Genomic DNA, 13,774 nt, shown 5'->3' on the forward strand with positions numbered 1-13,774 from the left:
ATATATATATATATACATACATACATACATACATACACACACATATATATATATATATACATACAGTAGTGTTCAGAATAATAGTAGTGCTATGTGACTAAAAAGATTAATCCAGGTTTTGAGTATATTTCTTATTGTTACATGTGAAACAAGGTACCAGTAGATTCTCACAAATCTAACAAGACCAAGCATTCATGATATGCACACTCTTAAGGCTATGAAATTGGGCTATTAGTAAAAAAAAAAAATAAAAGTAGAAAAGGGGGTGTTTATGAATTGAAAGAATGTAACCATGTTTTCTGATGTGCCTTTTAACGGATGGATTCTTGCCAGCTCATGCACACACGGCGGGCTGCGTGGATCATTTATCACAGACTCGCACATGTTGGATAACACGTGCTGCCTGCTGCATGAATCAAACTTGTTCACACGTGAATCTGAAACCTTTTCACACTTTAAGTTACACTTCTGTAAACTGCTGCGTACTTTGCACAAACCGAGGCACACTTTTGCTCCGCCATCAGCTTTGTGCCGAAGCCATCGGCATGAATTTCACTGCAACTCTTTTCATGGCCAAATCTTCTGTCACAGTGAAATGTGCCAAAAAAGTGCTGATGTCCTGATAGTCACATGATGGTCCCACCATGATGGTCCCACATCACCACAGCGTTCACTCTGGAAATGATCTGGTCATTTCAGCATGTTGATGGCCGACCGGAGCGTGGCTCGCTCTCCACCGTTGTGCGGACGTCTTTAAACCAGTTGTACCGCTCCTTAATCTGTGTGATGCCCATATGATCGTCACTGAAAGCCGTCTGAATAATCCGAATGGTTTCCACCTCGCTATCGCCCAGTTTCTGGCTAAATTTGATGCAGTCGCGCTGCTCCAGTCGTTCCGCCATTTCCTTGCAAAGAAAATCCGACGAGAGACTACACCCATCCTCACACAAAGGCTGCTTATCAGCAAATGACGGAATCGACAGGCGTGAAAAAATTCACGCATGCGCACGAAGGTTCAAGGTTGGCTCATGCAACCACACGTGATTCAAATCCATCAGGTTTTTGAAAAAAAAATAAAAAGGTATGATTATTTTCTAACAGACCTCGTATGAAGAAAAACCTGACCCATTACTTCAGGCGAGGAGGTCCATAATCACCTTTTTGAAATATGAATCACTGCTTTCTGGTCTTAAGCAATGTCCCGCCCACACCACAACCTCATCTGGTTGAAGCCAGGAGTTCAGCCTGTTACCGCTCAAGGCTATGGTCCCACAGACACAGGCACAGAAAAACGCAGCAGTGTGCAGACTGGAGCTATGTGCTGTGTTCATTTACTAACCGTATTCACTCTAATAAATGCCACCCCCCCCCCCACCCAATTTTTGTCATCACATTGTATGTAATGAAATTGTGAATTCCTGAGAGAACTGAGTGAAATGAAGATGAAATAGTCCTATCTCACTGCCACAAAATCACATCAAATCCCATAACCTGCTGCATGTTAAGAGGTTATGTGAATTAAACATATGCTGTCAGGTACATCAATAAAGTTTTGTCTTGTCAGCAGACTCCCAGCTACTTTGGCCAACCCATGCTCAGCTCCGCATCATAGAGTAAGCTCGGTGCACACACTGTGTCAATCAATTTAAATTTCATAGTCATTTCTTTTTTTCCACGCTTGGACCTTGACGTGTATTCACTATACACCAGGCTGCCTCCAGCTAAGTGCAAGGCAGCAGAGACTGGTTGCTTGAACAGGCTCTGTTCACAAGAGCACGCAACTGCATTGATTTCACTGCAACTTTACTTACATTTTCACAATAATTAATTTAAAAACAAGCCACTATAACAATGTACCTATATTTTACACCATTATATAAACTTTGCAATTAATCCATGGTTCATATGCATGCATAACCATGGTGTGTAGGTGTGTGTGTGAATCACAGATTAAATATGATCTGTTGTACCACAAATGACAATAAATGAATGAATTCCCTGTATGCCTCTATTCCTGCACGTGCGCACACACATCCACACAATACGTTATTGTTGCATATGGCCTTAACGCATCACAGCGGAATGCAACACAGCGTGTGCACTCACAGGCAGCCAGACACGCAGAGGTCAAATTCTAATACCAAAACAAACACTGCCACACACATGAGCAGTGCGCACACACACACACCCCCCTCCATGTCAGAATGAACTGACTGAAATGTGTACAAAGTCCAGTTTGGTTTGGTGGTACAATACAATAGATGTGTCTGTATGACTCTTCTACCACCTTCTCAAAAAACTCAGCACTGAGTTTCAAATGCTTTGCATTCCCAACAGTTTCTACTCTATCTCACAAACAAAAATATTTGTTTTTTAAATTAAGACTTTATTCTCTACACATATATTATCTCTGTTTACTGTAAAGTAAGATATCTAAAATATGATGTCCTTTAAACAGGAAAGAAATAACCAACAGTGCAATGTGTACAAGTTGTAAGTTTCATGATACTTGCACCCAGTGGTGGGCACAGTTCCGCTAATACGCTAACGGCTAATTATCGAAGATAATGTTTTTATTATGGGATTAGCTTTTCAGATAACTTTGAAAACCATCATCGGACCAATTATCTTCCGATATGTTTTGGTCCGAAAATTTTTAGACCGCTAACATTTTTTGCAGACGTAGCTTTTTGTTGTAGATGCGCAGTTCTGTCCTCTACAAACAGAAAAGAGCTGGTTCCAGAAGAAACCGCTCTATCCCCTGCAGGCAAAGGAGAACTGGTCATAGAAAAGAAAAAACTCATTTCTTTTGACCTCATACTAATATGCTAGCAATAGCACCAGTTTTAACTTATAGTTAAAATTTTAACCAAACTAACTTTGGACAACTTATTTAAATTAACGTCACGTCTGAAGTTTTATAAAGTGAAAATATCTGATATACAGTGGGAAAAAAAAAGTATCTGACCCCCTGTCAGTATTGCAGGTTTTCCCACCTACAAAGAATGGAGAGGTCTGTATTTTTTATCGTAGGTACACTTCAACTGTGACAGACAGAATCTAAAAAAAAAAAAAAAAAAAAAAAAATCCAGTAAATCACACTGTATGATTTTTAAATAATTAATTTGCATTTTATTGCATAAAATAAGTATTTGACCAGGTCCTCCTGTGTAGTTCTGAGCTGTCACAGAATCATCCTTACCCCACAAACTGAGATCTTGCATGGAATCCCAGACCGAGGGAGATTGACAGTCATCTTGTGTTTCTTCCACTTTCTAATAAATAATCATAACAGTTGTTGTCTTCTACCAAGCTGCTTGCCTGTTGTCCTGTAGTCCATCCCAGCCTTATGCGGGTCTACAGTTTTGTCGCTGGTGTCCCTAAGCCTGGTTCACACGACAGGATTTTAAAATTATCTTTAGGTTTCCAAAACCTGAGAGCCCACACACGTGAAGACAAAAAATCATGGATCTAACAGGTTTGGTCATACAGTGTGTGGTGTTCGGCCACAGACAGGAAATCTCACAAAATCTCTCGAGATTAAACGTGACTTCAGAGTAAACAAACGGAGGTACTTTGTGGACTATTTAAAACAGAGGGAAAAAACGATACAAAGAGAAAAGGCGTTCTTTATAGGAGTGGAGACCGTGTGACAGCTGTTTTGATTTTATTTTCCACTCCGTGCGTCCATCACCTCGATTTCTGATTGGCTGCACGTCACATTCAGCAGGCTGCGTGCTTGTTTTGGTCGGAGGACACAACGCACACAGCGATATTGGTCCAAAAAAATCCAACATGTTGAATATCCCCGATTTGCGATCGGAGCACTCCTGACGCCCTTCCGAGCAGATCAGAGTGCTCTTAACATACCACACACACGACAGGAATATCTGATGAGATTATCTTTAGCATCATCACGATTGCCGGGGCGTCCTTAAGATTGTCGGAAGCGGAAGATCGGGTCCGATATCAGCCTAATTATCCTGCCGTGTGAACCCGGCCTTAGACAGCTCTTTGGTCTTGGCTATGGTGGACAGGTGGGAGTGTGATGGATTGAGTGTCTGAACAGGTGTCTTTTATACAGGTAACAAGTTCAAACAGGTGCAGTTAATACAGGAAAAGAGTGCAGAATAAGAGGGCTTCTTAAAGAAAAATTAACAGGTCTGTGAGAGCCAGAATTCTTGTTGGTTGGTAGGGGTCAAACACTTATTTTATGCAATAAAATGCAAATTAATAATTTAAAAATCATACAATGTGATTTACTGGATTTTTCTTTTAGATTCAGTCTCTCACAGTTGAAGTGCACCTATGATAAAAATTACAGACCTCTCCATTCTTTGTAGGTGGGAAAACCTGCAAAACTAACAGGGGTCAAATACTTATTTTCCTCACTTTATGTTTTAATTTTAAAGTAATGCACTAATTTTGAAGGTTTTAGTGTGGAGATGCAGCTGTGCCAAGTGCATTATGGGTATTCATGACAGAAGAAATTCATTTGAGACGCTCTGATCAGGCTCCACACGGACAACAGCATTAAACTCTGTATATTGTGCCAAAAACTCTTGTGAATATATTTGCTGGGTTTACAGATGTTGTTATCGGGTTTGTTTTATGTGAAAATGCCAGAAGAAGCCGAGGTTGCTTCTCCAAAAGCTGAAAAGTCTGTTCAATTGTGATTGAGGCCGTGTGATATAACCGGTGTCAAAATGCATAGAATACTGCCATCTAGTGCTGGGCGGTATGACCAAAAATGTATATCACGGTATTTTTCTAAATTATATCGGTTTCACGGTATTTGACAGTATTTTTTCTTTTCAAGCACAACTGGGTGTTTGCCTTATTTTCTAATGATTTAGAGAATAATTACTGCAATAAAATGGCTTGGAATGGCGTATTCTACTGTTATAAGGAGTGAATACTGTAGAAGAATGAATGTCCACACAAGTATTAATGAAGAGGAATCAGAATGCTTGATTGTTGTAGTCAAAATACAGACCTTTTTATTATGCAAGTTTTCCAACTTAAACATCTTTTGAAAACAATGTAAACTATGGAAACTATATGACTCATGTAACTCCAAAGTAACTGAAGTAAAACGTCTTTATTCCCTGAACATTCGGTAAGGAATCATCCATAAATAAATAAATAAACAGAAAAGGTGTGCAGCTTGCTTTAACTTTACCTGCAGACGAGGAGGACAAAGCTCGTAGTTTACATTCCTGATATTCCAGGACATGTTTGCGGTTGAGGTGGTGGAGTAAACTGCTCGTGTTTCCTCCTCCTGCTACAACTTTAGCGCGACAGCATTTGCATAGTATTGTAGTTTGGTCGACGTCGGACTTTTTAAACCCAAAGTACTTCCAAACAACGGACACAGCTCGTCGTTTCAGTACAAGTTCTTCCGTTTCAGTTTCTCGTTCTGGTTGTTCAGTTTCAGAACTTTCCCCCTGTTTTGCCATTATGCTCACCGCTAAACAGCCGTTCACTCTACACGGGCTGTACTCATGCTGCTTGTTTGGTGCAACCGCTAAACTGTCCCCACTCAAACAATGTCCTGCGGGCATGGCGTTCCGCAGCTCTGCGCAACGTACTCACCAGTATGGAGGTATTTCTAAAATTCTTATCATAGTAAAAAAAAAAAAAACACCGGTATTGGTATGAACCGGTATACCGCCCAGCACTACTGCCATCTACTGGTGACCGATTATATCACATCATATAGGTTTCCAAAACCTGAGAGACCCCACACGTGGAGATATTTTATATATATATATATATATATATATATATATATATATATATATATATATATATATATATATATATATATATCTGACAGGTTTAGTTGTACAGCGTGTGGTGTCAGCTACATGGTAAAAACTACACACACAAACAGATTTCACACACGAACATTCCCAGGTCCGAGACCTCACTTTCTGATTGGCTGCATGCCACATTTAGTTCCTCACGTCCTTCTGAGCACTTACAAACCACACATGGCAGGAATATCCGATAAGATTATATTTAGCATCATCACGCTTGTCAGGGCATCGTTAAGATTTTGGAAGGGGAAGATCGGGTCCGATATCAACTTAATTATCTTGCCATGTGAACCAGGCTTGATGTTATGACGCCTCACGGAGCGATTGATTGATCTGTTATAACACCGCACCAAGCCGCTAACCGATCGGATGTTATGATGCCTCATGGAGCGACTGATTGATGCGTTATGACACCGCACCGAACATGTTTTCACTGTTATTTGATTTCTTTGTGCGACTGACATCGTTATTCAAGCATTCAAAAGGCAATTCCTACCGCCACACAACTCCAACTGTACACGTGAAAGTTTTTTTTTTTTTTTTTTGACAGTTCTTGTTATTGAAAGAAACCTTGTCTAACCGGATAGAGTTGTGATGTCATCACATGTGCACTTAGGTGCTGTCTAGCGGGATCTTGAAAATTTCTTTTTTTTATACAAATGAAAAAAACGACATATTTTACAAAAGAACATTTATTTGTAAACACCAACACATTACATTGATTCACTTGTGTTGTTTTTTTTTTTTTACATAGAATGAATGAATCAACCAATCAGTATGAGCGGAGGCTTAGTTACCCATAATCCCCTTTGGGCATCTGTGTGTTAATGTTCAAATCTTCAGAATTAGTGCATTATTTTAAAATTAACAGATGTGTTATATATCACTTTGTACATTTTAAGAGTTTACATTAATGTAGTTATTCTATCCGGAATAATTTTATTTTTAAAGCAAAACCATAATTCAAACCTGCTTTCCATTTCAAGACCTCTGCCTCATCGCGGGACCACTATATCCTGTCAGGGTAAATGACGCTTTCCTACAGCAGGGGACAGAGCGCACAAAGCAGATGCGCTGTTTGGGTTTGTGATTGGCATTGGTTCTATTAGAAGCTTTGGCAATGTTTAAATTCAAAATCAGCTTCTTAGTAGCTGAGAGCGTATTGGAGGCAAAATTTAAAGTTATCGGTTATCTGTAGCTTCCGATAAGTTTTTAGGCAGTTTATCGGTTTAGTGTTAAAAAAAAAGACGACAATATTGCCATAAGTTCACAAAAGAATGTCATGAGTGCGTTTTGTTCAATTAAAGTTTGTATTACGTTTGGAAAGAGGTGTCATTTGATTTAAAAGGCGTTTCACTTTGAATTTATTAATTCCGACTGGACTACTATATCATTCTAACTTGACTCGGCAGAGAGCTGCACAGCATTTGGAGCTGTGTGAACAGAACGAAGGATGATTCTCATTTCTTTTTCGCAACAAGACAGAAGTCCCAGTTGGTAACTTTAATCCGCACAAAAGTGACTCACTACTGACATATTCAGGGATGAAAGTGGTGAAAAACAAAGAAGCTGTAACCCAAAATTACCTCCCAACACCACCCGCAAGAAAAGTTTTGAATTCAAGAAGCTCTGAAATGAAATCTGTGACTATTCCAGACAATAAACTGCAGTGAGAGCAGCATCCATTTTGGTGAGGAAAAAACCCATTTCTTTCTTTCTTTAATATTTATTTCATTCATTTAAAAGAAAAAAAAAACCAGAAAAGCAGAAATAAAGCATCACAAATCACCTGAATGAAAAGGAGCAGAGAGAAGAACAAGTCTTATGTTTTCTGCCCCTTTTTACAATACAATCTTTCAATATCCAGCATCATTATTTAACAGATTGCATTTCTTTGACTTGTCACATACCACTGACTTATTTCATAATTATGACCATTATTTAGTAGATTAAATCTCTGACAGGTTACATTTTAAACTTAAAACATTTTAAACATTATTAACAGATTACATTTTTTGGCTTTCTCACAGCCCACTGACTTATTTCATAGTTTCATACTTACTTAATACATCTAGTTTAATATGTTTTTTAAATAACTTAAGCAACCTTAATTCTTTGATTTCTTTGTTGAGACTGTTCCATAAATTTACACCATTTACTGCAATACTCTGTTCCTTTACTTTGGTTCTGTATCTTGGTTTTTTAAAGACTTCTATTCCTTTAAATTTATAGCTACTTACTCTTTTTTCAAACATATTTTTGAATGTTTGTATTTTTATTAGCTTGGTGCACTGTAATATTTTCAAATCGAATAAATCATGAAATTTAAGTACCCTATACTTAATGAACAATGGATTAGATGGATCTCTAAAACCACTGTTGCTAATCACTTTTAAAGCTCTTTTCTGCAGAATAAATAAAGGTTGTGTATAAGTTGTATATGTTGATACCCAGATTTCTGCACAATAAGTTAAATATGGAACAATCAATGAATTGTACAATGTTAATAAACCATAACTATTTAATGAATATTTTACTTTATGCAAAACAGCAATGGCTTTCACTATTTTCCTTTTTATGTAATTTATGTGTGACTTCCATGTAAGATCTTCATCAATCATGACTCCTAAAAATTTCGTTTCTTTTACCCTTTGTATATCCATTCCATCTATTTGTAATGACACATTATTTTTTTCACTCTGTCATTAAACAAGATGAAATTTGTCTTATTAATATTTAGTGACAATCTGTTTATATCAAACCAATATTTAACTTTTTTCAACTCTGTATTTATCACTTGTGCTACTTCCTGTATATCTGATCCAGAGTAAAACAGCGTTGTATCATCAGCAAATAAAATGCTGCCAAGCACATTAGATACATTCACAAAATCATTAATATACAAAATAAACAGTTTCGGTCCAAGTACCGATCCTTGTGGTACTCCATAAATAATGTTACACAATTCTGATTTGATATTTATCTGAACAAACTGTTTTCTATTTTCTAAGTAGCTTTTTACCCACTGATGTGCAATACCTCTTATTCCATATTGTTGTAACTTGTAAAGCAATCTTGAGTGGTCGATAACATCAAAAGCCTTTTTCAGGTCGATAAAAATACTTACAAAATAATCCTTATTTTCTATTGTTGTTGATATTTTCTCTATTAATTCCATAATTGCCATAGCTGTCGAATGTTTTGTTCTGAATCCATACTGAGCATTATTTAAAATATGATGTTTCTCAATGAATTTATCCAACCTTGTCACAAAAACTTTTTCCATAATTTTAGAAAACTGTGGAAGCAATGATACTGGCCTGTAATTAGAAAAATTATGTTTGTCTCCATTTTTATATAATGGGACTACCTTGGCAATTTTCATTTCGTCTGGAAAAATCCCTGTTGACAGAGACAGATTACAAATTTAAGTAAATGGTTCAATAACAGTTTCTATTATACTTTTTACAGTCATCATGTCTAAATCTTCATGGTCAGTTGATCTTTTGCTTACACAGTTTTTTACAATATTTCTTATTTCATCTTTTTCCACACTGTCCAGGAAAATACTATTGACCGTATTTACAAGTGTATGTAATTTATCTTCTACTATTGGTTTATTTCCCACCAGACTTGATCCTACATTTGAAAAATAATCATTAAACCCATTTGCAACTTCTTTTATGTCATATATTTCTTTATTTTCCTTGACAAAGTAATTTGGAAAAGTTGCTTTTGCTCCATCACTTTCAATCACACTTTTTAATGATTCCCCATGTTGCCCTCATTATCTTTACTCTTATTTAATTGTTCACTATAATAATCTTTTTTTGTTTCCTAATTATTGTCAATAGTTTATTTTTATATTTTTTGTATCTGTGTTCTGTGTCCTTTGCATTTTTAAAAAGCACCCGTATAAATAGTTTTTCTTTGCACAAGCATTTTTTATTCCCTTTGTCAGCCATGGTTTATTTACTCTTTTCTTACTCATTTCTATTAATTTACAGTTTTTATTATATGATTTCATCAATATTTTCATAAATGAATTATATGCTACATTAACATCACTGACATAAACTTCTTCCCAATTTTGATTTTTAAGGTCATATTTTAATGCCTCTAAGGCTTTTACTGACTTATCTCTTTTAAAGTTTATAATTTTTTTCTTGTACCTATTTTTATATTTAAATATTGAAAAAAGTAAATAATCGCTAACATCTGGTCATCAAGATCCCATTCTTGATAATTTCATCTGTTCTATTTATAAATATATTGTCGATTACCGTTGCACTTTGCAATGTAATTCTGGTTGGTTTTGTTATCAAGGGGAATAACCCCAAACTATACATTGAATTCACAAAATCACTTATTCTTTGGCAACTGGAGCTTTCTATGTTAATGTTAAAGTCTCCACACATATAAAGCGTTTTGTTTCTAATTTGATGGAATAACTATTATTTTATCTGTAAATTTCACAACACATGAGTCAGGTGCTCTGTATACACAACTGATTAGAATATTCTTAGATGTTTAATGTATAAGTTCCACTGTTACAATTTCTATGACATCATCCACATATCAGATCTGTTTTTATGTACAGAGCAATACCTCCACCTTTTTTATCTCTTCTGTTTACAAAATACAGCTCATATCCCTCCATTTGAACATCAGCCATGAGATCATCTTTAAGCCAAGATTCAGTGATTGCAACAATACTAAATTTATTTTTAAACTGATTTAAATAATCTTTTATTTGTGACATTTTACAATACAAGCTTTGGCTGTTTATATGTATGAGTGACAGGGTATCTTCTGCAATTTTTTTCACTATTTAGCTGTTCTTCCGTATAATACTCGCAACCAATTGTTTTTAAGTCAAATATACTTTCATCAATATTAGTGTCTAAGTCATATATTTTATCATCTGTTTCCATGTTTAATCTGATTTTTTGTTGGTAAAATTACCAACAGACGTCATATTTGATTGTCTATTGAGGTCTTTATCTCCTCTATATTTTCCTCGAGTTTATCTGTTTTCTTGGGTGGTGCCATGTTGATTATCGTGACCCAGTATGGCCACTATCAATTACAAAACAATTCTCACCCGTAGCCTCCACCACCACAGGTTCGGTCGCCGCACACCAGCCCTCCCCGTTGCTAATCTCAGTCACAGCCGCCCCCAGCCTCGGTCATAGCCGCAGCTAGCCACAGATGTAGCCGCCGTCAGCCCAGGATGTAGCCGTAGGCAGCCTCGGATGTAACCGCCGCCAGCCTCGGATGTCGCCGCCGCCAGCCCCGAATGTAGCCGCCGCTAGCCACGGATGTAGCTGCCGTTAGCCTCGGATGTAGCCGACGCCGCGGGCCTGGATGTATTGCCCCCACCGATGCCGCGGGCCTGGATGAACCGCCTCTGCCGATGTTGCGGGCCTGGATAAACCACCTCCACCGATGCCGCGGGCCTAGGTGAACCGCCTCTGCCGATGCCGTGGGCCTGGATGAACCGCGTCCGCTGATGCCGCAGGCCTGGATGAACCTCCACACCGCGGGCGCCGCGGGCCCGGACAAATCGCCGACCCAGGTACGATCAGCTCACACTCAAAGTTATGTCCAAGATCAAACTCAATGCTCGTTAACTTTCAAAAGTTCAGTCAGTTCACTAAAAGTATGCACAGGAACAATGACTTCGTCATGCAAAATCACCACCACTGACGCGACGTCGACACATTCAAATTCATTCCAGTTGTATTCTGCTCTTACTAGGATGCAACAGTTTTCTAGCTTGGCAGATAGTTCTGGAGGAAATCACTGAAGAAATTAACAAATTGAAAATGTGGTTTGACTGAAACAAATTGTCATTAAACTTAAAGAAGACAGGGGTGACGTGGAGGTGAAAGAGTCACTTGGTGTTCACAGGAAACAGTCATTTATTTTTATATTTATTTATTTATGTTCATTTTTAGTTGGTTTAATATTTTCTGTTGCGTTTTTAATCAGGCTCTTTTTGTGTCTTTCTCTAAAATTGTATTGTAGCATTATTAGTTATTATTACTATTATTGTTGTTGTTGCTGCTATTATTATTATTATTATTATATAAACAAAAATAAATTAAAAAAATATTACAATTTGTAACACATTTAACTCTTTTACAACAACAAATGCTGAGCCACTAATTATTATACAGAAAACAAATGCACACAAACAGTGTGATGTGAACAGCTTAATGCTAACTTTAACACTGAAAATGCCATAGACATGCTAACACGTTAGCATCAGTCCCATTTTTAAGTTAAAAATACATCATCTGTTTCAGAAGACCATAACAGGTCAGTTTAGCATAAAAAAGGTAAATATTACTCACAGACATATGCTCTTTGAGTTTTAGCGGGGAAAAATAAAACAAAGAACCAACAAAGCAGCAGATCGAAGCACTGCTTGACCGATTCAAGGTTCAAAGCAAAGCCGTGCTACAGAAACGGTTGATTACAAAGCCGGTGTGTTATTGAGTGTTGTTAGAAGGTGATGCATACAGTGGTAAATATACCACTGTCCCAGCTTTTTTGAAACATGTTGCAGGCATCCATTTCAAAATGAGCAAATAATTGAACAAAAACAATAAAGTTTATCAGTTTGAATATTAAATATCTTGTCTTTGTGGTGTATTCAGCTGAATATAGGTTGAAGAGGATTTGCAAATCATTGTATTCTGTTTGTATTTACATTTCACACAATGTCCCAATTTCACTGGAATTGGGGTTATAATATTTGGCCACCATCCACGTGATATTTTCTGGTCTGAAATCTCACATGATTAACCAATCAGATTTGCGGAAAAATGTCATTGGATTAGCATGCGATTTATACTCCCGAAAAAAATGGGAGCTACTTTTCTTCAATGGACTCATTGTATAAAGGAATGGTTGGATTTTTTAATACACTGGTTATTACGTCCGCCGAGCACGTAATATAGTCATCATTGCGTATGTATTTGTCTGTCTGTTAGCAGGATTACGTCAAAACTACTGCACGGATTTTGCTGAAATTTTCACCACACATAGATATTAGGCCATGGAAGACTCCATTAAATTCTGGAGGTGATCCAGATCTGGATTCTGGATCAAGATTTCACTTTATATAGGCTTTGAAGGATTACGTCAAAACTACTTCGCAGATTCAAATTTGCACAACAGATAGATGTTAGGGTATGGAAGACTCTACTGAGATTCTACTGAATTTTGGAGGTGATCCAGATCCAGATTCAGGCTCAGGATTTGTTGGTAGTGATCCGGATCAATATGCAGGTTCTGCAGCAGAAAGATGAGACATCACAATGTAAAACCAAGCTCAGGAAGACACTATTTTGTTTCAGCTTGTGAATTAAATACCAGATTGCAACATCTTGATCAGTCAGACCTTTCTGGATCAGTATGCAATAATTGCATTGTGTTGTGGAATCCGGATCCAGGTATAGTCCAGGTCATGATGTGGACCACATATCTTTAATTTGGAGTCCTCGTCAACCATTGGCTGATGTCAAAAATCTGTGATTGCTCTTATTGATATAATTTTTCATTGACTTTTGTGCTGTGTAATGTTTATATCTGACAAAATATGTCTGTTCATAAATTTAATTTAAAAAGTATTCGGTGGTGACTGTTTTAGCTTTAAAGAAGTTATTCTGAACTAGAAATTCACGTTTCCAATTGTATATTTTCCAATTTGTATATTTTAGAAATATTTGTTTCTTCTGCAAGATGTCATCATTTCTTCCCTGTAGTAGTAAAGTTTAAAGTCTCACAGTACTAATAATAAAAAAAATACCAAAAAATACCATTTGATACAGGCTTTATGATATGATCATCACAATTCATGACACGGTGTTACACCCCTAATGCTCTTGGAAAAAAATATTCCCTCATAATCCCAACCCTGTGTATCATATTTGTTAACTCTC

The 13,774-nt window shown here is 37.0% G+C and overlaps 1 protein-coding gene across 2 annotated transcripts in view; it reads right to left on the reverse strand.

The window, feature by feature from the left end:
- LOC117512155 (microtubule-associated protein 4) overlaps positions 1-13,774 on the reverse strand; it is a 418,222-nt gene that overhangs the window by 381,653 nt on the left and 22,795 nt on the right. The window lies entirely within an intron of this gene.

Source organism: Thalassophryne amazonica, chromosome 1 (genome assembly GCF_902500255.1).
Source record: "Thalassophryne amazonica chromosome 1, fThaAma1.1, whole genome shotgun sequence".
NCBI classification, from domain to species: domain Eukaryota; kingdom Metazoa; phylum Chordata; class Actinopteri; order Batrachoidiformes; family Batrachoididae; genus Thalassophryne; species Thalassophryne amazonica.